General features: G+C 36.9%; 1 protein-coding gene across 3 annotated transcripts in view; it reads left to right on the forward strand.

Moving 5' to 3' along the window:
• Positions 1 to 23715, forward strand: part of ARHGAP24 (Rho GTPase activating protein 24) — a 539142-nt gene that overhangs the window by 296750 nt on the left and 218677 nt on the right. Inside the window, exon 1 of one of the 3 annotated variants that reach the window (XM_011951780.1) lies at positions 20374 to 20641. The exons of the other annotated variants lie outside the window; for them this stretch is intronic. The gene's annotated coding sequence lies outside the window, so the exon portion shown is untranslated. Of the gene's footprint in view, positions 1 to 20373; positions 20642 to 23715 lie in introns of those variants that run through there. 3 annotated transcript variants of the gene reach the window in all.

Here is a 23715-nt window from a genome sequence, read left to right on the forward strand (position 1 = left end):
AGTTCAAAATGCAGAAATCACCGGTCTTCTGTGTCCTTCGCGCTGGGAGTTGGAGACTGCAGCTGTTCCTATTCGGCCATCTTGCTCCGCCCCTCAGCATCACTGATGGAAAACTATATTATTATCCTTTTTATTGTTACCCTACTTCTTTGAATGTATCTCACAGGGCAGTATGAACTATACAACTTAACTTACAATTAACAGAAAAAAAAATTGCACTTTATTTCCCAAATTTGACTATCAGATGTTCAATGAGGACAAATACAAAATACCATTGTAGAATCTTGCTTTTATTCCCAATACTGCTGGAAAAATATTAATCTCAATTTTAGTTTTTCCCTGTGTATCATCTGGGGACACTTGCATTCGAATCACAAACAGTGAAATCATACAATAATAACTTTAGGAGAAATAATTTAATAACCACTGTAGGAGAAAGATATAACCAAATGTTAGAAGAACATAAAGAAGGGAGAATTACTTTTTGCCAGAAGAAGCAGGAAAGACTTAATGGAGAAAATGGCACCTGAACCAGTCCTCAAAATACAGATAAGACTTTTACCAACAAAGTTGTGAAAATATGCTAGCAAAAAGGAATGGAATAATTAATCAATACCACCTTGACTAGAGAAGGAGGACTGATGGCTATAATACTGTCAAGGAGATTGAACTCAGATTATAAAAGGCTTTATGCAGAGTGTTGGGGGGTTGAAATTTACTCAGCAATCACTTTGGCAGGTATCCACACAAAGTCGCATGATCAGAATTGCACTTAAGGATAGTTTCTCTGTGTATAGGACTGAGGCTGAGACTGGAGGCAAGGGTATGTTAGAAAGGAGGCGAAATTGTCCAGGTCTGGGGAAATTAGGCTATGTAAAAAGACAGTGGCAGTGGGAATGGAAAGAAGGGTGATACATGAAACAGACACTAAAGGGGGAACAAGTTGATTGTTAGCTTGAAACTATCAATAAGCTTTATCAATTCTTGTAATGAAACAAAAGTGCTCTCTTCAAAAAACCTTGTATGTTGCAACCACTTAGGATGTGAACAAAGACAATTCATCTCCATTTTCAAGACTCAGTAGCCAACTCAGAGATAGAGACAAGAAGACTTAAAGATGAGAGGAAAATGTGTCTCATTAACTCACAGTTCCAAAATGTTACAGATAGCTGTGGGGTTTTGGTTTCATTTGGTAAAAATCAAACAAACTTTCTTCCTTATTTCTTCTGAAAAAAAAAAAATCAGATTTACTAAATGATATGTTAAAATGTTTAATTCCAGTTATTCTTTAATTTAAACAACACAAAGTTATTTCAATGAGACATCTGATTTTAATCCCAAATAATATAAACCAAAACCTAAACATTGGCCTAACTGAAATGAAGTCTAGTTTAACTGGTTCAGGATTACATTATTTTAATATCCCATAATACTGCTAAAATATCATTCAGTGTTCACTATGTGCTGATTAACCTGAGATCTATAGTAATATTTACATATCAAGGTTTTGAAAAAGTTTTCTGACTGACCAAGTCATGACTTTTGGTTTTATACTCCTTAACTGTAAATGTTTCAACCATATGAAATGCCATTCTTTTTTACTGCAATGGAATTTTACATGCCACATTTAAGAAACAGACTTTTCTACATGAGTCTTTCTCGAACTGTAGCATTAAGTTTCCCATATGGCAACAGAAATGACATTTTATTTCTGCTATTTGAGTAATCTGCTTCCAAACAGGAAAAGTGGGAAACAGGACCAAAAAGTCTGTGACACTTACCTTTGGAGCAGGACTTGAGCCACTTAAATCATTGCCCTATGATGTTGTTTGGACTGTAATTGCTGTCATAACGAGATGCAGGAAGAACAGACGGCCCGAAGCCAAAAAACAGAAGACCTGGAGCCAAAAGGCCCGGAGCTTGGAAGAGTTCAAGTCCTATCGCTTTAGCCTGGTTCTAACATATTGCATTCAGGAGACATTGGACTTGCCCCATATAGTTAACAAATTTGAACAGCCCAGCTGTGTCTCATGTATGTTTTCTGCTTTCCAATCTTGACAGATGCATATATGTTATGTTCCAATGGTTCTCTGAAAAATATTTCTTAACTACCTGCCATGGCTGGTTTTCAGTCACATGCCAGCCCTACTAGAGCTTATCAATAATTTAAAACAAAAATATGGAAAACAGTAATGAGACCTCTGCAGTCATTGTATTATCAGGCAGGAAAAATGAAGACATGATAATGAGGAAACATTAGTCTGATTATTACAGGAGGGAGATGTTCTCAATCTTTTGTGGTGCTGCTGATGCAATTACCACAATTACCTCCCCAGAAGTGCTTCAGATCACAAACAGCTTGGAGATAGCTGGAGTTCTTCCTAATTCGATTCTCTCTTGTTATTTCATGTTTTATCACAGTTAAAGAAATATGTGCCCAAAATCTCATCAGGGCAGCCAAGATATTTCTAGAGATATTTCTCCAGGCCTTGCGATGGCTTCTCTTTAGTTTCACTATGGACTCAGTGGCTCAGAACGCTCTCCTCTCCCAGTCTCATCTCTCAGCATTCACTTGCATTCACCTAAAATAGTCCACTGGAGTGCATGGGAATCTTTACTGGTCTTTGGTTTATGTGAGTGAAATCTCCTGTTAGTTCCTCCAAGCTGGAAGGAGCGATCAAGAGAAGGGAAAAGATAAAACTGAATGGAAGTGGTTAAAGGGAAACCAATGAGAAATCCATTTGGAAATCTGACTAGATTGGTGAAGACTTTTTTATTTTAAGAGAAAATAATGTGATTCTGATGTGTGGGTTGAATGAAGAATGAATGCAGTATGAGAACAGGGTGGAGACTCAGATTAATCAAAAAGATGCCTAACATATATGTTATATGTTCTCTGGGAGATGTAATGAAGGTGAATTTCAGAAGCAGTGGATATCTCAAGGTACAGGCAGCTGAGGTGATGTCTTTTTACCTCAGCACTACAAAGGTTTTAACCTTCTGGGTGCTGGCTGCTCTTTTCTTGGGAAAAGCACAGCTTTCAGTGAACCAACAAATGGTTTTAAGATGTTTGCAGAGAGAAGGAAGACTGAGTCCATAGTAACGGCTATATTATGATCAACAGTGCTATTTTGTTTCTTCCCCAAAGTTTCTGTTTATGTCTCACAGCCTTTATATTGACTTTTTAAGAACTCAGCCAGTTGGCCAGTGGCCATGGTAAAATTGCACCACCAGCAAGTATAAATACATCCCAACAGTGGACACATCTTCAGTATTCTACTTAAACTCAGTTTTCCATTTGAAGTGTCATGTGGTTATGGGTGAATAGAGAACATTATTTAAGAAAGAATGATTTGTTCAAAATAGTGTCCAAATACTAACCTACATTACGGAGCAACCATCAGTATCATTAAGAAATTTCATTCGCTTTTATTTTTAACAACCTGTAGCATGCTACATCATTTACACATTAATATTTAACTCTCTGAACATTTGGCTCATGTACAGAAAATCATATGATACTTTTTCTTTGAGAATGAGAAGGAAAGAAAGGACAGCGATTGAAGGAGAATCCAGGAGAGGGAAAACACATTCCTGCTGCTAGCCTTCCCATTTTCTCCACCTACTCTGTTCCAAACCTAGTTAACATAAGCTAACAAATATTATAATTAACAAAACTGTGTTGTTTTACAGGTGACTGCGCTTAGCAATTTGTGTATTTTCGCTGAATCATTCTTTAAAACAAATGTGTGAGAAAGATATCTCTATCTTAAAAAATAGGAAATTGAGGGGAAACTGTGTTTAAAAACTTTGTCCAAGGTCACATAGGCCATGAGTGAATGAGCTGGGATTCTTCCAGGTCCGTCTGACTCCAGACCCCAAGTTCTGGCCAGAAGCTCCTCCAATGGCTGACCCACCAGGAAATAATTTCCTATTACACTTATGTAAAGAATTCTCTCATGCGCCTAAAAGAAAGAGATTTACTCTATACAGTTGGTTGAACTAGAATAACTTTGAAGATCAACAAGCTTAGAAATGCTTTTTTCTTTCTTTTAACAGAAGAAAAACAAGATGACAGGATATAAAACAAAGAATCTATGATTTTGTTTTCAAATGCACATTTTCAATTTAGTGACATAATAGCTTAAGTCTTCTTTTGGACTATTGATTTTCCTATTATTATGAAATGTGACATGTGATGCTAAATTATACATATATATACATACATATATATTTGAAAATCTACTTCCTTACAGATCTTACCTTTTTAAAATGTAAAACATTTTTAAAAGCACCATTTTACCATTTTTTGCATCTTCCATACATTATATTAGTATTTTGGATATATATCCACTGCCAGATTCTTATATTTTATAGTTGCAGGAAGCTAATATTCCAAGTGGAATAATTTGGTGTTGTTACTTAACTCTGAAAAAGCATGAAATACAGCAATCATTTGTGATAAATCACTGACTTTCTGCTAAGGTGACTAGGCCATTATTTTCTTATATTAGGCAAAAAACCAAATGCAGCAATCCAGAATTGTATCCCATTTAATGTTATTTGCAAGAATGATTAACCAGGATTCCAGGGGCACTTACATAAACAGCTGTTCCTTGTATTTTCCAAGTAATAAAACCTCTTAGTTTGGCATCTTGCAGGGAAGCCATTAGACCCACCCTGGTGCCCCTGGAATAATTGAGGTCCCATAGAGAGAGAACACCTACCAACAACAAGAGGCAAGGGAGAGGGTAGATTGAGGACGAGACCTGGATTGGAAGTTCAGAATGAAATTCCCAACCAGTAAGAAAGTAGAGGAGCCCAGAGCCTTCAGAGGCAAAGGGAGGTGTCCAGAATCATTTATTTTTTGGTTTGTTTGTTTCTTTATTCATTTATTTCTTTATTTTGAAGGGTGAAAATCTTTCAAATAATTGTCCCAAAATATTACTAATAATTCATTTATTTCTTTATTTTGAAGAGTGAACATGTTTCAAATACCTTACCAAAATATTAATAATGATGGAGTAACAGTCTTGAGTTTTCAGAAGTATATGATGTACTAATAAATACCATCTAAGCAATCACAAATGTATGTTTTCTTATCAGGCATACAAGAGCTAGAGTCCTTCACACTAAAGGCTTCTACAAAATGCAAAAGCAGCAATAAACAGAATTGATATTTACATTAACATTGTACATAAAATCTAAAGTCGGCATCCTATATTTTTAATATCAATGTACATATCACACTTTATTTCTAATGTTAATTTTCCATTAATTTTCCATCTCTCCCCAAAAATGTAAGATCTGTAAGGAAGTAGATTTTCAAATATATATGTATGTATATATGTATAATTTAGCATCACATGTCACGCTGAATACCAAGGAGTTTACTGACAACACTGAGAGTTTCTTGAAGAATTTATTAATGGTTTCTTTTTACTGCTATCCAATTTTTCTTTAATTTTTACCTCTTCCTACTCAATTTCAAATTTATTATCATAAAGAGAGATGCTGAAGGGATCTGCTTTTCTATCTACTATAGTGTGAGGGTGCTTGTGTGGCAACATTTTACTGTTGTTCTCCGCTGCTCTCATCAATGCATTAAAAGGAAGGGAATTCTACACAGGAATACTTAAACAATCAATAAAATGCATTCCCAAGCAAGAATGATGTGATGGAGTCACTGCAATTTGATTAGTTGCCTTTTCATTCTTCGTAGAGACAACCTTTACTGATATCATTAACCAGACGAAACACAGGTTTGATGCAGCTCTTTTAACTGCTGAGCTTGGTATTGATTGAGAAGCAAGATCTGAGATTTTGTTAGTGTTGAGCTGTTTACAGAAACTGGAGGTCCATTCCTCCTCTTTTCTTCAGCCCCCAAAGTAATTGGTTTTTTTTTTTTTTCACCAGCAGTGAATACAGAGGAGAAACCAAGGACATTTTCTGATTTTTGTTTCTATGAACAAAAGCTATTTGGGTGAGGGATCACTTTCTGAATGCTCACAAGGAGAGAGGCATTCTATGTTAATAATTTTGGTATGGCATAAGTAGATCTCCTCTTCTGTTATTGTAATTCTCAAAGATCTCTCTTTGTACAACTACTTATTAGCATTTGCACTTCAGAAAGTTTATACTAATTCTGCCTGTGTTTATGTTTAAACAAACCAGTAATGCTTGTTCCTTGCCCCTTGAAAGGCATATGTTATCATAGAGAAGATCTAGAGATTTTTACCTTATCTAGAGATTTTGGCCCAAAAGGCTGATTAACTTTGAGGTTTATCTGTATCTGCTTCCATGCAATAGAAGAGGAATATTTGTTAGGCCTTTTAAGTGAATAATTTAGCATAAGAATCACACTTTACATTTTAATTCCTGAAACTAATGTTTAAATGAAAGTAAACTCTTCGACTGAATACACTATACATGCTAGAAAAAAAGCTGTGTTTGGTGAAAGGTAGCTATTGCTTCAAACTGTATATTTTAACTTAGTATGGTGAGCCTGACTTGAAAATAATTTTATGGTGTGGGAATTGGATTGTGTAGTGAGTAGAATATTAGAGCACACCTGCGAGTGGCATTAAAATGTTTTTGTTTTAACTGATTCATAGAATAAGCTTAGAGCATGTAGGTGTGATCTATGGATTCAAGATAAATAATTAATGTTTACCCAATAAGCACTAAGAAAAATGAGCTGAAAGATTCACTAAGGTCCATGTAATAAAAAGATTTTGGGGACAATATGGAAAAATAATTAGGCATGAAAAGGGTTTATATATTTTCTTACATCTCCAAGCATGATAGTAGTTTAAATAGAGAGTTGTCGGCATATACTACCCTTTCCAAGCTTCTGGTATATTAAGAAAGAATATAATTAGATTAAAAATTACTACTTACTTGAAGTTTCAGAGGGATAAAAGTAACAAAATAAGCATGGAAAGTAATGGCAATAGTAAGAATGGATATAAGTGTTTATCATGAAAATTGAAAATATATTCTCTAATTCTAGATTTAAAAGACAGAGACTAGCTTTTCATACGAAAAGTACATTGATAAAAATCAGTGATAACCACTCTCTCTTAAAACACAAAATCTTACATACAGCACAGTTCTTTGGTTATAAAGGCTGACAGCAGAGCAAAAATAAATTTACACTCAAATACATAGCTGTTTTTTGCTTTAGGGTGTTGTTAGGTTTTTTGTAATTTTTTTTTTTTTGCCAGCAGGGATTTATTTTATTTTCACCCTTATGAATTATGGGGTACAAATTTTGAAACTGTTTATCCATTGCACTTAATCATTAGTCAGATTTCTTGTACTTCACAATCTCTTCTCAGCCTAAAGTAACATCAACAAGGTGATACAAAATCAAAATATTTAGAGCCCAGGGAGGAAAAGTCATCAAAATCATGTCCCTATTTCCTAATCCAGAATATTGTGATTGAACCATTCTTCTATATATAAATGAAGTACAGATGGGGTACAGGAACTGGCAATCAGATAAACTGACACACAAAAAAAGAAAACATAGAGAAGGAGACAATCATAACAATATTAAAAGAAGAGTCGAGAATTTTCTGCACTTATATAGAGGTCTTGCAACTTAACACACGAAAATAATTCCTTGCTCTTAAGCTGCCATAGCACTTCTAGGGTTTTAAAATTGAACTATTCTTTGTAGGTTATCAGTGTCCAGATCTTTGCCATTCGCTAGCAGCAACATTTGGGAACTTATTAAAAATTCAAATTCTTGGATCTCTACCCTGGAGCCAGAATCAGAATCTGCGTGTTTAAGCAGATTCCCAGGTGATTCCTATGCGTGTTAAAGAATAATATGACCCCGCATCTATTGGAAGAATATGCACTTGTTCCTTGGAGACTAAAGACAGTGAACAATGAAACAGCATGTAAAAAACAGATGAAAAATCTTCTGAGGTGAAAGCATAAATAGGAGGAAATACAAAATTCCCCTTTTATGCCAAGTGCTTCCCACTTGAGAATAAATCACTAAGGTCATTTAACCACAAACTACAGTGGGTTCACCTGACTTTCACAGCTTCTCAAAGTCAAACAAACACTCTCACAATTTTAATGTTTAGCAAATACAGTCATGCACTGCATAACAATGCTTTGGTTAACAACAAACTGCATATATGATACTCTTCCCATAAGATTATAATACCGTATTTTTACTATGTCTTTTCAATGTTTAGTTATGTTTGGATACACAGTATTTACCATTGTGTTACAACTGCCTACAGTATTCAGTACAGTGCTATACAGGTTTGTAGCCTGGAAGTAGTAGATTATACCACATAGCCCAGGTGTGTAGTAGGCAATACTATCTAAGTTTGTGTAAGTATACTCTGCAACATTCACACAACGTAAAGTTGCCTAATTGCATTTATCATAATGCATCCCCATTGTTAAGCAATGTATGACCATAGTTGTAAGTGATGTGTGTTTATTCTTCCTAGCTGAAGTCTTCAGGTAATAACATTTTAATGTTTTGATTATGAGTAAACTTAAATGTCTCTCCAGATTGCACTGCTGCCAACTGACCATTTTTATATAGATACGTCCTTTTTAGGTATAGTTTGTTATGTATGTATTATGTCACCATCATACACATATATACACACAAGAGAGACATACATACACCTCACACATTCACATGTGAATGCTTCATCACCTTTATTACATACCCTAAAATTACAGCATGCTTTATGGAATTGCTGTGGAAGAGGAAGAGGGGTTGTCTGTATGAGTCATAAACACTGGAAACTTGAACAGAGCATCCCAACAACAACAACAAAAGCAAACCGAGTACCTGGGAGGGACGAAAAATAAAAATGATACCTGTTCTCTGGCATATAGATTACCCCAAAGGGGAAAATTATTAAAGAAAAAAGAAACAATGTTTTACATTTTCAGTAGCATAGTTTAGTCATGGTAGAACAAAATATTTTCTAGCTGATGTTAACAGGTGTCATGTATTATTGCAGTGAGAAAGGCTCTTAGCAAACTATGACATTCTTGGTCAAAGTTAAACTCTGTTCCCTTGTTTTTATCTGCCAAATGATCCTGATGTGTGAACTGGGGAATAGAGTGCATGTTTGTATATATAATGCTACAATGCTTACACTATTAACTTCTGTTTATAGCTTGGCCTTTGGAAATGGCTGTTGGGGAAAGGAATTGCTCTAAACTTGAAAATCTTGAGGCATTCTGAAAGATAAACAGTGTTTTACCAAGGTGGGAAAGGTGTCAAAGAGACTTGTCCTTACAGTCTCAAAAAAATAGACTGTTTAGATGCGGCTGCTGTGTTAACCATGAGAAAAGAGAAATAAATTGGCATGACAATTTGCAAACATGTTATAGCAAAATGTTAGCAATAAAAATAAAATAATTAAAAAGAAAGATGAGAGCAAATGAAACCAGGATGGCAAATATAGTTTGATTTTTTTATCGAAAATCTGAAGATTGGATTTAAAAAAATGTGAAAATCTAAAGTCATCCACAAGTACCCAATTGTATAAGGACTTAAGGAAACCATAAAATCAGTGTTTATGAGCTCAAAGATAGAGTGATAATACAGCAGGAAAAGAATGCTTCTTCTGAGTTGAGCAGGCAAAGTAAAATCTGAAAAAAGCCTTGTCAAATCTAAAAAAATCAAGTATGATAGCCGGGCGCGGTGGCTCACGCCTGTAATTCCAGCACTTTGAAAGGCTGAGGCAGGCGGAGTACGAGGTCAGGAGTTTGAGGCCAGCCTGACCAACATGATGAAACCTGTCTCTACTAAAAATACAAAAATTAGCCGGGCGTGGTGGCGCACCCATGTAATCCCAGCTACTCAGGAGACTGAGGCAGGAGAATTGCTTGAACCCAGGAGGCAGAGATTGCAGTGAGCCGAGATTGTGCCACTGCACTCCAGCGTGGGTGACAGAGTGAGACTCCATCTGAAAAAAAAAATTTAAAAAAAGTGATAGAAACAAGTAAAGATTAGATCACTTGTGTAGGGGAGAAAAACTTCCTCCTCTATCCTTTTAGGGTCTCCTGCTGGACCTATTAAGCTGACATCAAACATATTAACATCTCTTAGTCTCAGATAAGGTAAATTCAACAAAGATACTAGGATTAATAGACCCTACAAATGTTGATTGGAATGATGACACAGACACTATAGAGTCTAATTTATAATGAAGGATGAGGGTCTTTTTATTGCCGAATGGTCAAATAGTGATGTTGAAAAATATAGTATTCATATTAGAAATAGTCATATCCTGATGAAAAAACAGTGATTAAAAGACATTTAAAAATGCGATGATTGAATACTTGATAAAGGGAGGAATGGATATAAGGGAAGTCAATTCACATGTGGTCATTTCCTAGCAGTTTCTCCCAGATTAATGAGATTAGGGTCATTGGTGTGATTCATCCATTCATTCAAATCAGTAAACATATATTAGGTACTCATTTTGCTAAGCATCTTGACTCTTAGTAATGTATCATTGCACTTGTTTTTCTTAACCTCCTGATAAGTTTTACAGTTAAATCTGAGGGTTTAAGGATGGAGATTTTTTTGATGGGAAGAGAAGACACATTTATTGTTTTGCTTGTTTCCTTGATTGTAAATGTCAACAGGCCGGGTGTGGTGGCTCACGCCTGTAATCCCAGCACTTTAGGAGGCCAAGGCGGGTGGATCACCTGAGGTCAGGAGTTAGAGACCAGCCTGACCAACATGGAGAAACCCTATCTCTGCTAAAAATACAAAATTAGCTGGGCGTGGTGATGCACGCCTGTAATCCCAGCTACTTAGAAGGTTGAGGCAGGAGAATTGCTTGAATCCAGGAGGTGGAGGTTATGGTGAGCAGAGATCACACCATTGCACTCCAGCCTGGGCAACAAGAGCAACATTCCATCTCAAATAAATAAATAAATAAATAATGTCAACAAATTTAATAAATATGGCAAGAATTGGAATAAAGATAATGTTTTCTTTCCAAAAACCCATTTGTGGATATACATATGTGTGTATGAGTGTGTATATATATATATATATATATATATGGACAGATATTGATAGCTTGATATCTCAATGGATACACAGCAAATTGTTAGTAGTGGTTAATCCTTTTTTTTTTCTTTCTTTCCTTTTTTCTTTTTTTTAGACAGAGTCTCACTCTGTCACTGGGCTGGAGTACAGTGGCGCCAATCTCAGCTCACTGCAACCTCTGCCTCCCCGGTTCAAGCGATTCTCCTGCCTCAGCCTCCCGAGTAGCTGGGATCACAGGTGCCAACCACTATGCCCAGCTAATTTTTTGTATTTTTAGTAGAGACTGGGTTTCATCATGTTTGCAACGCTGGTCTTGAACTCCTGACCTCGTGATTTGCCCACTTTGGCCCCCCAAAGTGGTGGGATTACAGGCATGAGCTACTGCGCCTGGCCAGTAGTGGTTAATCCTTAAGAATAGTATTGGTGAGGGTAGAGAAGGTAGGAACTTTAAATTTTACATGATGTATACTTATATATTGGGGTTGGCCAATACCCCAGCACTGATGGGCAATTTATTTTCCTAACCACATTTGTGTGTCTAGGAACTTGTCAAAAAATACAGACCAAGGAAGGGCCTCCTCTATTCATTTCCAGCATTCTACCTTATAAATGTGGATTCACTCTTATTGTAAAAATGACAGTGTAGAGGAGCATCTTTACACTTCTGGGAGAAATCTTCTTCTGTATAAACTCAAGAATCTTAATCCTCAGTGTGTTTGGGAGCCCAGGTAAGCTTAATATTTAAAAATTATTCAGCACAGTGTGGTATCGCATTTTATATCTAATGCTTTCTCCTCTAAGAAAATTCTAATAGTCCTCCTATTATTCACAAAATAAATGTCTCCCAACTTCCTAGGTTTGTTTTCTTGGGAGTCTTGGAAATCATTATTGTTGCTACCATTACAGTTGTTTTCTCAATAACTGCTTGTTTTAATTTCTTTAGAATACAACAGATATCCTCTCAATCCTCCAAGATAAATAAACCTTAAGCAAATTTAAAACATATGGGAGATAATTATCTCGGACAATAGTTGAATTTCACATCTGAAAGAACCTTAAGAATAATCTTACTAAATCCCCTTATTTTATATAGGAGAAAACAAAGTCTCCATAAAGTGAAATGTTTTGGCCAAGGTCAAACAGCTGCTTGCTGACAGAACCAAGTTTGGAAACCTAATTAATTTTGACTGATCTCTCCTGTCTGTACCTGGGAATGTTTGCTTTCCACACTGTGCCTGTCCTCCCCTTGGCCTAACCCAGTAAGGAAACTTGCCATTTAAGAACGTGCTCACCTCAGAGGAATGTTGCAGGGGTCGGACAGGAGAGCAGTTGGGTGTTCATTAATATTGACTTACTAATGATTACATTGAACACAATGAAGAAATAAAGCCTGTGCTTATTTTTTAAATAATCAAAAGTAGTAGATAGGGCTCCCATCTACTACCAATATCTTTATATTTCATAGCCACGTTGTTTGCAAATATGTTCTTTTATATGGGAGAGTACACACTGTATATCTGTGTATTAGACTTCTTTAGAGAAACAAAACCAAAAGGAGACATATACATATATAGAAGGAGATTTCCTATGAGGGATTGGCTCACACTATTATGGTGGCTAAGAAGTTCCATGAACTTCTGTAGGCTGAAAGCCCAGGAAACCTAGTGGTATAGTTCCAGTCTAAGCCTAAAGGCCTGAGAACCAAAGGACCCAATGGTGTAAATTCCAGTCTGAGTCTGAGGGCCTGAGAACCAGTTGTACCAATGTCTGAGAGAAGGAGAAAATAAATAAATAAATCCTTCCTCTGCCTGTTGTTCATGTCCTCAGCAGATTGCATTATGCCCACTCAAACAGGTGAGGGCCATCTTCTTTACTCAGTCTCCTAATTCGAAGGCTAATGACTTCTGGAAACACAGTCACAGACACAATCAGAAATAATGTTTTACCAGCTATCTGAGCATCACTAAACCCAGTCAAGTTTACACATAAAATTAACCAACACAGTCCGTTATCTGTGAATGTCTTCTAAAAGAGAAGTCTCATCATTTTGCATTGTTCTATACCCCCCCTTTTTTTTGGAGATGGAGTCTTACTCTGTTGCCCGGGCTTGAGTACAGTGGCACAATCTCAACTCACTGCAACCTCTGCCTCCCGGGTTAAAGCGATTCTCCTGTCTCAGCCTCCCGAGTAGATGGGACTACGGGTGCCCAGCTAATTTTATATTTTTAGTAGAGACAGGGTTTATGTTGACCAGGCTGGTCTTGAACTCCTGACCTCAAGTGATCCACCCACCTCAGTCTCCCAAAATGCTGGGATTACAGATGTGAGCCACTGTGCCTGGTTTTTCTATACCATTTTTAAATAAAAATAAACCGTGGCACTAAAATAATAAAATATTACAAATAGTTTATTAATCTGGCCTTTACTATTGACTATAATGTGTCCAAATTGTGTAAGAATCTCCTGACTCAGGAGCTAGTTGCTCTAAGACCTATGACTTCATTCTTGATACTATCATCATCTTTAGGTAAGTATTAATTCCAACTTCATAGGTAGGGTGACATGTGTCCAGGTTTGCCTGTAAGAGTCTTGAATTTTATCTGCAGTCTCATTGTCATTAACAGCAGTGCCTCCTCTCACTCTTAGAGAGTTAAGGTTTAGACAGTAAGGTATAGGGTCATCCATAGGGGGTACAAAATATGTTAGAGAAGGAATTTTCCTATTCCAACTTTAAAACAAATCTCAGCATTTTCTCTTGTTTGAGCTGTATCTGCCCCTTTCTGTATTCAATGTCTAAGTTTTACTTCCTGCCTTCCTAGATTCACTGAAACTCCATATTTGATTTGATGGAACTAGGGTATCTGCCAAATTGACTTTCATTCTGGTTTCTGTCCTCCCATTCTGGCTGTCCTACTATAGTGTGTGAAGAAGTCTTCCAGGCGTAAAGACAATTAGATTATCAAGAGGAATTTGATGAAGGATTTGTACTTTGCAAAGTAGCTAAATATGTAGTTCCATAGAAACCATGCAAATACAATTGTTTATGTATAGGATCTCATATTTGGACATGCTGATGCCTAGGAAACCTAATTTTCTGCCCATGAAATTTCCTAAGATATTGCCAAATTGTACTCCAAACAATGTCTTTGAGTCTAGTCACCCAATGTCCAAGTTTTAAAAATGTCCAAAATGTATGCTGCCCTTAAAGAGACAGGCAGTTTAGTGTAAAATATACGCGCCTCATAGACAGATGAATGTGATTTTAAATTGTGCAATCACTCTTTTCAGTTATATGCCTCAGTTTCCTCATCTGCAAATAGAATGTATGAAAAATGTCTTTTACATAATCAATTCTTATAAAATACTAGTTTAATCCAGTTCTAACATTGATATATTTTTCTGTAATTATTTTATGGAGATATTGGGAGATATTGGGAGTAAGTTTGCCTTATAACATCTTTCTACCTGTAGTAATTTTAAAATAAACTTTAGGGCCATCTCTCTCTCTCTGTCCTTCCTGCCTATTTTCAGACTTCCTATTTTCAGACATAGAAATGTCACAGTCTTTTAGACAACCTGTCCCTGAATTTTCTCTTCACTTAGCATTCTAAAACCACAATATCCCTTATTTAAAATCTTTCAATGGATACCCATTTCCTTGAGGATAAAAACCAATCTCCTAGGCCGGGCGTGATGGCTCACGCCTGTAATCCCAACACTTGGGAGACCAAGGCCAGTGGATCACCTTAGGTCAGGAGTTTGAGACCAGCCTGGCCAACATGGTGAAACCTTGTCTCTATGAAAAGTACAAAAATTAGCTGGACACAGTGGCAGGCACCTGTAATCCTAGCTACTCAGGAGGCTAAGGCAGGAGAATCGCTTGAAACCAGAAGGCAAAGGTTTCAGTGAGCCAGGATCGCACCAGCCTGGACAACAAAGTGAGACTCTGTCTCAAAAACTTTCTGCATACTTTATCTATCAGTCCTGGTTTTTCATTCCACATGCCAGCTCTATCGAACTACTTGAAGTGACCCAGGTGTACCCTATCTCCTACCTGGAATGTTAATCCTCTCCTTCTTCATTCAAATTGTGTTTTGGTTTTATCTCCTCAAGGCAGCCTTCCTTGGTTACTTCCTGTCTTAATTCCCTGCTGCTTCCAGGCTCTCCTGTGAAGTAGTGCTTACCTCCACAATAGTCTGTAAATGTCTCCCACCTCCAAAAACAAAGGTTTCTGAGGCAGGAGTTAGTTTTCTTTGTACCCAAGCATTTGTTACATTATATGGTCTCAACAACTACAGGAACGTCAATACAAGGAAGAAGAAAGGAATTTTTACTTTATTTTCCTGGGGAAATTTGTATTCTGAATAAGAAATGTTATCATCAATGAGATAACAAGAAATTATTACAAAAACTTCATAAGCTAGCACAAGGCCTTGTCCACAGAGGCAATTAATAAATATTTTAGTTTTGATGCATTGATGAAATAAATGCCATTTATATACGTAGATTAATGTATAGTCAATACAATAGGAAAATATAGCACTTTTAGTTTTAATGACTTTAAATGAAATTATTTGCCTCTGAGTGACACCAATGCTCAGGCAAGAAATTCCCTCTCCCTGGTTGTCCCAGGAGGAGGGCTGTCATGGCACTTAGGGAAAGCCATTCTCTTCCTAACAAAGAATCACCCTCTCCCGCTCTGGCCATCACATGACCACCTCTCTGATGTGGCTGTACTTGAAGTGTGGTGAGTCAGTCACATTATCCCACAACGTGTCTGAGCCCCAGGACCCAGAGAGGCTGACTCACTAGAACAGGTCATTAGGAAGCAGTAGGACATGAGACAGGAGAGGAAATCTAATTTACAGTTCACTGGAGGGCTCTGAGAGTGTGCAGCAGAGCTTAGATGGGAGATTAAATTATCTGTGAGCTCACCTCTCCAAAATTATTTGGTCTTCCTCCTTTTCATTTAGAAAACATATGTTGCAAGTGCGAAGATTTAGCCTTTGCTCCTGAAGAGCTGGCAGGTGAGGGCAGCTTCTTAAAACCACCTGGAAAGGATAGAATTAGCTCTAGGCTATCTACTGTTTCAGTAAGAGAAATTATTGCAGAATTCAGGAAATGAAAGAGATTTCTGGAAGCTCTTAGGATCTCTAGTAAATGTAATCACATATCTAGTTAGGTACATATATCCACGGATGATATTCTGGCAAGTCAAGATATTAGCTGGTCTTTGTGTTAATACAATTCGAAAGGTTACAGGTATCTTATGTAGATAAAACTATTTAGGACCCAGCTGGGGCTCTTTCCTCATTTCCTGTCATTCCTAGCTGCTGGAGCCAAGGGGAGATTTGCAGTGTTAAGTCAATTGCAGAAGTAGATTAGATTTTGCTTTCATGTTTATGGACTTACGTTAAATGTTTGTTGACAGAAGAACAGTAGCTCATGCAGAAAGTATAATTAATTCATTAAAGAAATATTTATCAAATGCCTGTTTTATTCTAGATACTGTTCTAAACATTAAGAGTAATGTGGTTCTAAAACCTAAATCTTAGATTTCTAATCTTATTTATATATTGTGATATCTTTCTGATCTGATAAAACTTACTCTAGAGGAGACATAGCAAACATAGTTCAACTGACGACTAAAATGGATAGTAAGTAAGGAAGAACAAAAGATCATTTCAGATACAGAAAGTGCTATGAAAGAAAATTAAAATGGGGAAATGGGATGGAGGGTATATGTGGGTGGGAGGATGCTTAACCAGAATGGTCAGGAAATCTTTTTTTCTAAGGAGGTAGCATTTGGTAGCATCATCCTGAATGATGAGAAGGAGACCATTCTGCGAAAATATAAGGGAGGAGCATCCCACAGAGATGTGATAGCAGGTTAGGAAATTCAGTAGATGTATTAATCCGTTTTTATGCTGCTGATAAAGACTTACCCGAGACTGGGTAAATTTATAAAGAAAAAGAGGTTTAATGGGCTCTCAGTTCCATTGGCTGGGGAGGCCTCACAACCATGAGGGACGGTTAAAGGTACATCTTACATGGCAGCAGATAGAATGAGATAGAATGAGAACCAAGTGAAAGGGGTTTCCCCTTATAAAACCATCAGATCTCGTGAGACTTGTTCACTACCATGAGAACAGTATGGGGGAAGCTGTCCCCATGGCCTCCCACCAGGCCCCTCCCACAACACCTGGGAATTATGGGAGCTACAATTCAAGATGAGATTTGGTTGGGGACACAGCCAAACCATATCAGCAGGAAACATAAACTGAAGCTAAATCATGTAGTACATAGGAGGCCATGGTCAGGCATTTGTATTTATACTGAGGGCAATGGGAGATTGTGGTAGGGCTGAAGCAGGGGAGTTATGGGAAATCACTGGACAATGAAAAGCAAGAGAACAATGGAAAACCAATGGAAGGAATGAAGGAGAGTAATCATGGGAAATTGTTCAACAGCAAAGCAGGGGAATGATGGGAAAGATGAGAAATCATGGGTACAAGGAGGGGAATGATGATTCTGATTCTCTGAGGAGAATGAACTGTGAGAGGTGTACGCATGTGCTGGAATTGGTTTAAGAGAGTTGATGCTTGAGATTTTTATGTGTGTCAGTTTCTGTTAAGAACTTCCATGCATGAAATCTGCCCCCAAGCGTAGAATATTAGAATCTAGTAGCTATTCATGTAGTCACTACTCTTCACTGCATCACCAAAGAAACTCTCTGGGATTTCTTAGTAAAAGCCTTCTTCTAGTGTTACTATAAACCTGAAAACTGAGAGGAGGAGATCAAGAGTTAGACAATTCTGACTGCCTTCCCTATGTTAATATAGCCTGCCCTGGAGTTCACCTCTGCTGGAAGTATTTCTCCCATCAGTGAAATTCAACACCACAGGGCAAACCTTCAAAATACAGTGACTATTCCCCACTAAACTGCACTAGTATTCTGAAATTCAGAGCATTCCCAGAGTAGGGCAACCTGGAGTGCGTCCAAGGACCCTAAATAGAGCAGAACACCAGTTTTAAAAATGGTTGCAAAAATGTTGTGCCGTTTTAGATTGTATTGGATCACATATTGACAGCACATACTTCCCTTCCAATGGGTAGAGATGAGCTATGCCGTGAATTTCGAAGTAACTTTGAAGGCCAATTTCCTATTGCTTTCACTGGTCACCAAAATTGCTAGTTCCTTCTTTGTTTAGCCTATTTTAGGAGACTTTGGTTCTTGAATTCAATACCCATAATCTATTGTCTGGCTCAGACCACTCCTGTTCTAAACAATCTGTTTGTCCGTGACTTCTCTTCACTCTTTCCTTCCTTCCTGCAGCCACTTAACCCTCTGAATCACCTTGACTCATTCCATGTAAAACTCTGTGTGTGTCTCCTCAAGGCCTACTACCTTTCAAGGTCTTACTCATATTTCCTTCCTGCTCTTTCTAATGGACTAAAGGTAAAACTGTCAACATCAAAAGTCAAGCTTAAGAAGTAAGAGGAAAATATGGAATATTTTTAGCAAATGCAAGTAATATGTATCAATGTGTCCAACTCTTGTCACATTTGACATATTAATGTTGCTTAACCTTTGCATAGGCCCCAAATAGACATAATCAAAAGAGACTAAAAGGAAAATAGGATGCTGCCATTGTGTCAAAAACCATGAAGTATGGTTTTCCAAAATTTCTTTCTCAACATTTATGTTTTGAATCTCAGTTGCTTATTTGTCAGCATTAGAAAAGTGCTATCATACCCATTAATTCCTCAACATTTTGGAAAATATGTTCCAGAAAATCTAATTGTCATTTTAAATATTAATTACATTTTATAATTACTTGGTCATAAGCATACTACTTTCTGCCAAAGAACAGAGCAAGCGTAGATGCCTTAAAAGTAGATGAGAAATATTAAAACCAAACAGTGTATTTCTGAGTTAAAGAATGGGTAACAATTTGAAAATAGGCCTTGAATGATCTGAGCATTTCTCATTGTGTCATGGAATTACAAAGTGTAAAGTAGATTTTGCTTTAAAATTTAAGGAGCCAGATCAAATGGAAAGATTAATAGTGGCCAGAGTGATTTCAATGTGGCCCACCTCATATTTTGGTTTACTTGACCCGGGCAGGATGTTTTAAGGTTAGAGCAACCCAATCGATAGGATATAAATAAATCGAGGACACGTGTTTGAAGTGTGAGAATGAATAAAGAAATAGTTATAGAGAATTGACCTTACTTCCCAGGCAAACCCTTTGATTTTATTTGAAAATTCCCTACTTTTCTAAGGAAGTTATTATTTGTCTGTTACACTATTTCACGTGGGAAGGATGAGATAGATCTTACAAATGTTCGATAAATATTTGTTAAATAAGTGAATGAATGAATACATTTCAAAAAGGTAATTTTAAAAATTATTATAATAAGCACATCACTTCTTCAGTTAGAGAAAAATAATTTATTCACCAATAAATAGGAAATACATGAAAGACACCAAAGAAAATTATTATGTTATTTCTCTGTTTTATTTAGCAAAGTATACAATCAATAATAATCAAAACCAAATGTGTGTATTCAAAAAATCTTGACAGATTGAAAGTGGGGATTTGTGATAAGAGTAAATGTGTGTCTAGTTTAAGAGCCATGGAACAGTATCGCTGATACTAGGTAGAACACTTACTCTGCCGCCTGTCACAGCACTATGCCTTACTAAAGCAGTACTCTGTAAGGACTAATAGGTGTTAGCATCCCCTGAAACATGGCAACTCCTGAATTGTAAACATATTCTGGACAATCAAGAAAGGAAAAGATTATTTCCTAATATAAAAAGAAATTGGAGGTTATAGGGAAAGTGTCAATATTAAGGATTTTAAATCCAAAGGAAATGTTTTCTCTGAGATAGTTCTCACATCCTAATTGTGTTACTGCTCCCTGTCAATTCCTTTGTTTATTATACAAGGATATAGAGGTATCCCATTTCCCCTCAAGGATATAGAGGTAAACCATTTCCCCTCAGGTATGTTAGTGTAGTGGAAAGAGCATTGAAGCAGGAGTTGTGAAATCTGGTTATCTGTTAACTGTGGCACTAACTAGGCATGTGAGTGACCTTATACAAATCATATTTTTCTCTAGGTTTCACTTCCCTTATCTACAAAATGAGGGCACTGGGCTAAATTATATTTAAGGTCCTGATGAGCTTTCTATGATTCCTATTTCTTGTCTTGTTTTGTTTTGTTTTGTTTCTAAATGCTCAAATACTACATTATTTAAGGTATATTTCCTTGTAGGTTTTTTTTCCCCTCTCTGTCTCTTTCTTCAATATATGGGATGGGAGGATACTGACTAAGTCTGAGAAGGAGGAGAAAGAAAATTAGCTACAGGAAGAGTTTATATCCCCCTCTACAAGAAAACTTAAATATAGCTACCACTGCTTTGAAAGGAATGGTTTGTGTCCAAACAGCGTTTTCCAGACAAGCTCTGTACTTTTTTGCCAAAAGAATTAACTTTAAACTGAAGGCAGTGGACAGTTAAACAAGAGTCGGCACTGGGAACAGCTGTGCGTAGATCAGACCAGTGACTTATAAGGTACTGTTTTTACTCATTTAAATCTTCAGGGTTCATTTGTTTTGGGGACAAGTATTCTGCGGTCATTTGACTTTTTTTCTTCCCTGTTCACCTCTATTTTAAGAGAAAATATACTCTTGAAAATATTTTAGTTTTTTAACTGTATTATTTTGTGACTGTTGATATTTGAAACTACTCGGATTTTGCTTTGTTTTGTTAGTGTTTTCAGGAACCAGATGATTGTTGGTGTTGTTTTATTTTAAAGCTTAGTTTAGGTTTCTTTCTTCGTTCTATCTTGTCATGTGTGGTTTTTGTGTTTTATTGCTTGTGTGGGATAAAGAGGAATACACTTTAGCATTACAGAATGTACAGAATGTTCTTGACTGGGCAGGAGGGGGAGGTTAATGAATCTTCAGCTTGAAATATAGAACTAATATGGAGCCAATCAGACAAGAGAACCTGATTAGGGCAGTCTAGTCACTTTAACTGATTCAGTCAAGGCTCACTAAACTCATCACAGCTTGGTAGATCTGACCTGGGAAACACAGTTATTTTGATGTGGGGTTTTTGCCTCCAGTTTGCTTCTATACTTAGCTGTTAATTTTAATTCTTCCTTCTCTTTATTCATTTTTTTAAAAAAATTCTAATAAGCCTACTTTTCTTTAATAAAGCTTATCTTAGTGTAAGCTCATTCACCTTAATGAAGCAACATTTCTAAGAAGAGTGACATTTTCAAAAAGATTTCAAGTCACCGAGCCATAGAGGGGCTTCCAGAGCAGAAAGGGAATAGCCCAATGTGGCACAGAAGAAAATCCCTGTGTACCCTAGCATTCCAGGTGTCACTCTTTCCCCAAGGCCCTGGCTAGCTAGTATATAATATTTGCTGCTGGCCAATAAAACAACAATTGAGAACATTAAGGGGTTCAATATATGTGAATTTTCCATAAAGTGAAGTTTAAAAAGTAAACTTTTACCACTGAAAACTTGAAAAGCTTTTGAAAGAATTTAGCCACTTGTGGATCGTTCTCTTTCTGAGATCCACTATATGTTTTGAGCTCTCTCTGGAGGGGACTAAATGCAATTTAATGTTGCCTTAATTTCTCAGTATTACTCATGGATACATATTATAGATTTTTCTATAATGCAGTAATACATAGCATGGTGTATAAGGCTATTAACTCTTCGATCAAAAGGTCACATAATACAAGAATTTTTAAATTCTTGTATTATTTTTATAGGACATTTTTTTCCCTCCTGTGTCCACCTTCCATATTGAAGAGTGACTTCTTTACTTATTGGTGTAGACAGTTTACATATCTCTAATAACTCCTTTCAACTTCAACCACCTCTTCATGATTATTATTTTGTGCTGGGAGGAAGAACACCAGAAAATAAACAAGTTTATAAAAAATTATGGATAGAATAAGAGGCAATAACTTTATCTGAGGGTCCAAGAGATTCTCTTATGAGAAACGTGCATGTGCCAAAGGACATATACACGGTGACATCTATTTTGGGTGCTCAGGAGACATTTGGCTTGTGTCCAAGTTCTTAGTTGTGTTCTGTAGTAGAGGTTGCCATGGAAGTAGTTCTGGAATAAGTAATGTGTTACTACATCTTATACAGAAAGTGCCATTTGTTTTTCTTTTTATAAAGCTACCGGAGGTATGTGTCAAGGAATCGGTGACTAAACAAATCCCAAGGGGCATACCTAATATTAATCAAGCACTAAGTATTTTATTTTAGTCCCATTCACAATCACGCTGCTCACATGCATGCATAGCGGGAAAACAGCATAATAATGCTTATAGGAAAGAGTTAGAGAAAAGGAAAAAAATATTCATCTTCTAGCTTATTCAGTTCTTCTGTGTGGAGATTATGCTTAAGAAAAAAATAAATAAGGCAAGATTTATTTTCTCCGTGATTTTTCTGATTTCTTGAACTGCATTCTAAATTACAAGTTATTTTAAGCTACAAAGCAATTTTATAAACCATGTACAATGAATTAGTAGCATAATATATGACAATATGTGTTTTCTTCTAATATTTTTATATTGTGCATTTTAGAGCAAAACGAATCACTGGTTTTTCAATGCTCTTGAAAATGATAGTAGTCACTTTTATTAATCTCACTCTACAAAAGAAAAAAAAAACTGAGGCCGGGCGCGGTGGCTCAAGCCTGTAATCCCAGCACTTTGGGAGGCCGAGACGGGCGGATCACGAGGTCAGGAGATAGAGACCATCCTGGCTAACACGGTGAAACCCCGTCTCTACTAAAAATACAAAAACTAGCCGGGCGAGGTGGCGGGCGCCTGTAGTCCCAACTACTCGGGAGGCTGAGGCAGGAGAATGGCATAAACCCGGGAGGCGGAGCTTGCAGTGAGCTGAGATCCGGCCACTGCACTCCAGTCCGGGAGACAGAGCGAGACTCTGCCTCAAAAAAAAAAAAAAAAACTGGATATATTACATACATATATTAAGCTATAAGCTGAGTCCAGGGCAATTCTAAGTTTCAACTTTAATAGATTCCTTGGCTAAATACTTCATCATTTAACTTTATTTGGAATCACATTGTGAAGAATTTTGTATTAGAAGCTCATTTTTGTTTAATTTTTTAAAAAATACAAGTTTCACCTAGTCACTGTAGAAATTTTTCCTAAGTGTTAAAGCATCAGATGGTGTATATGACAAACTTTTCTGTTTGAAACAATGAATTAGAGACTGCCTTTTGTCTGCAACAACAAATTTGGGATATGCATATGTTTGCTAACTTTGTCTAAAACAATTGTCTAGGCCAGACACAGTAACTCACGACTCTAATCCCAGCACTTTGGGAGGCCTAGGTAGATGGATCACTTGAGGTCAGGAGTTCGAGAGCAGCCTGGCCAACATGGTAAAACCCCATCTCTACTAAAAAAAAAAAAAAGAAAATAGAAAAATTAGCCAGGCATGGTGGCGCGTGTCTGCAATCCCAGCTACCTGGGAGGCTGAAGCAGGAGAATCACTGGAACCTGGGAGGCGGAGGTTGCAGTGAGCCGAGATCACGCCACTGCACTCCAGTCTGGGCAATAGAGTGAGTCTCTGTCTCAAAAAAA

Source organism: Colobus angolensis, unplaced genomic scaffold (assembly GCF_000951035.1).
Source record: "Colobus angolensis palliatus isolate OR3802 unplaced genomic scaffold, Cang.pa_1.0 Scaffold328, whole genome shotgun sequence".
Classification (NCBI taxonomy): Eukaryota; Metazoa; Chordata; class Mammalia; order Primates; family Cercopithecidae; genus Colobus; species Colobus angolensis.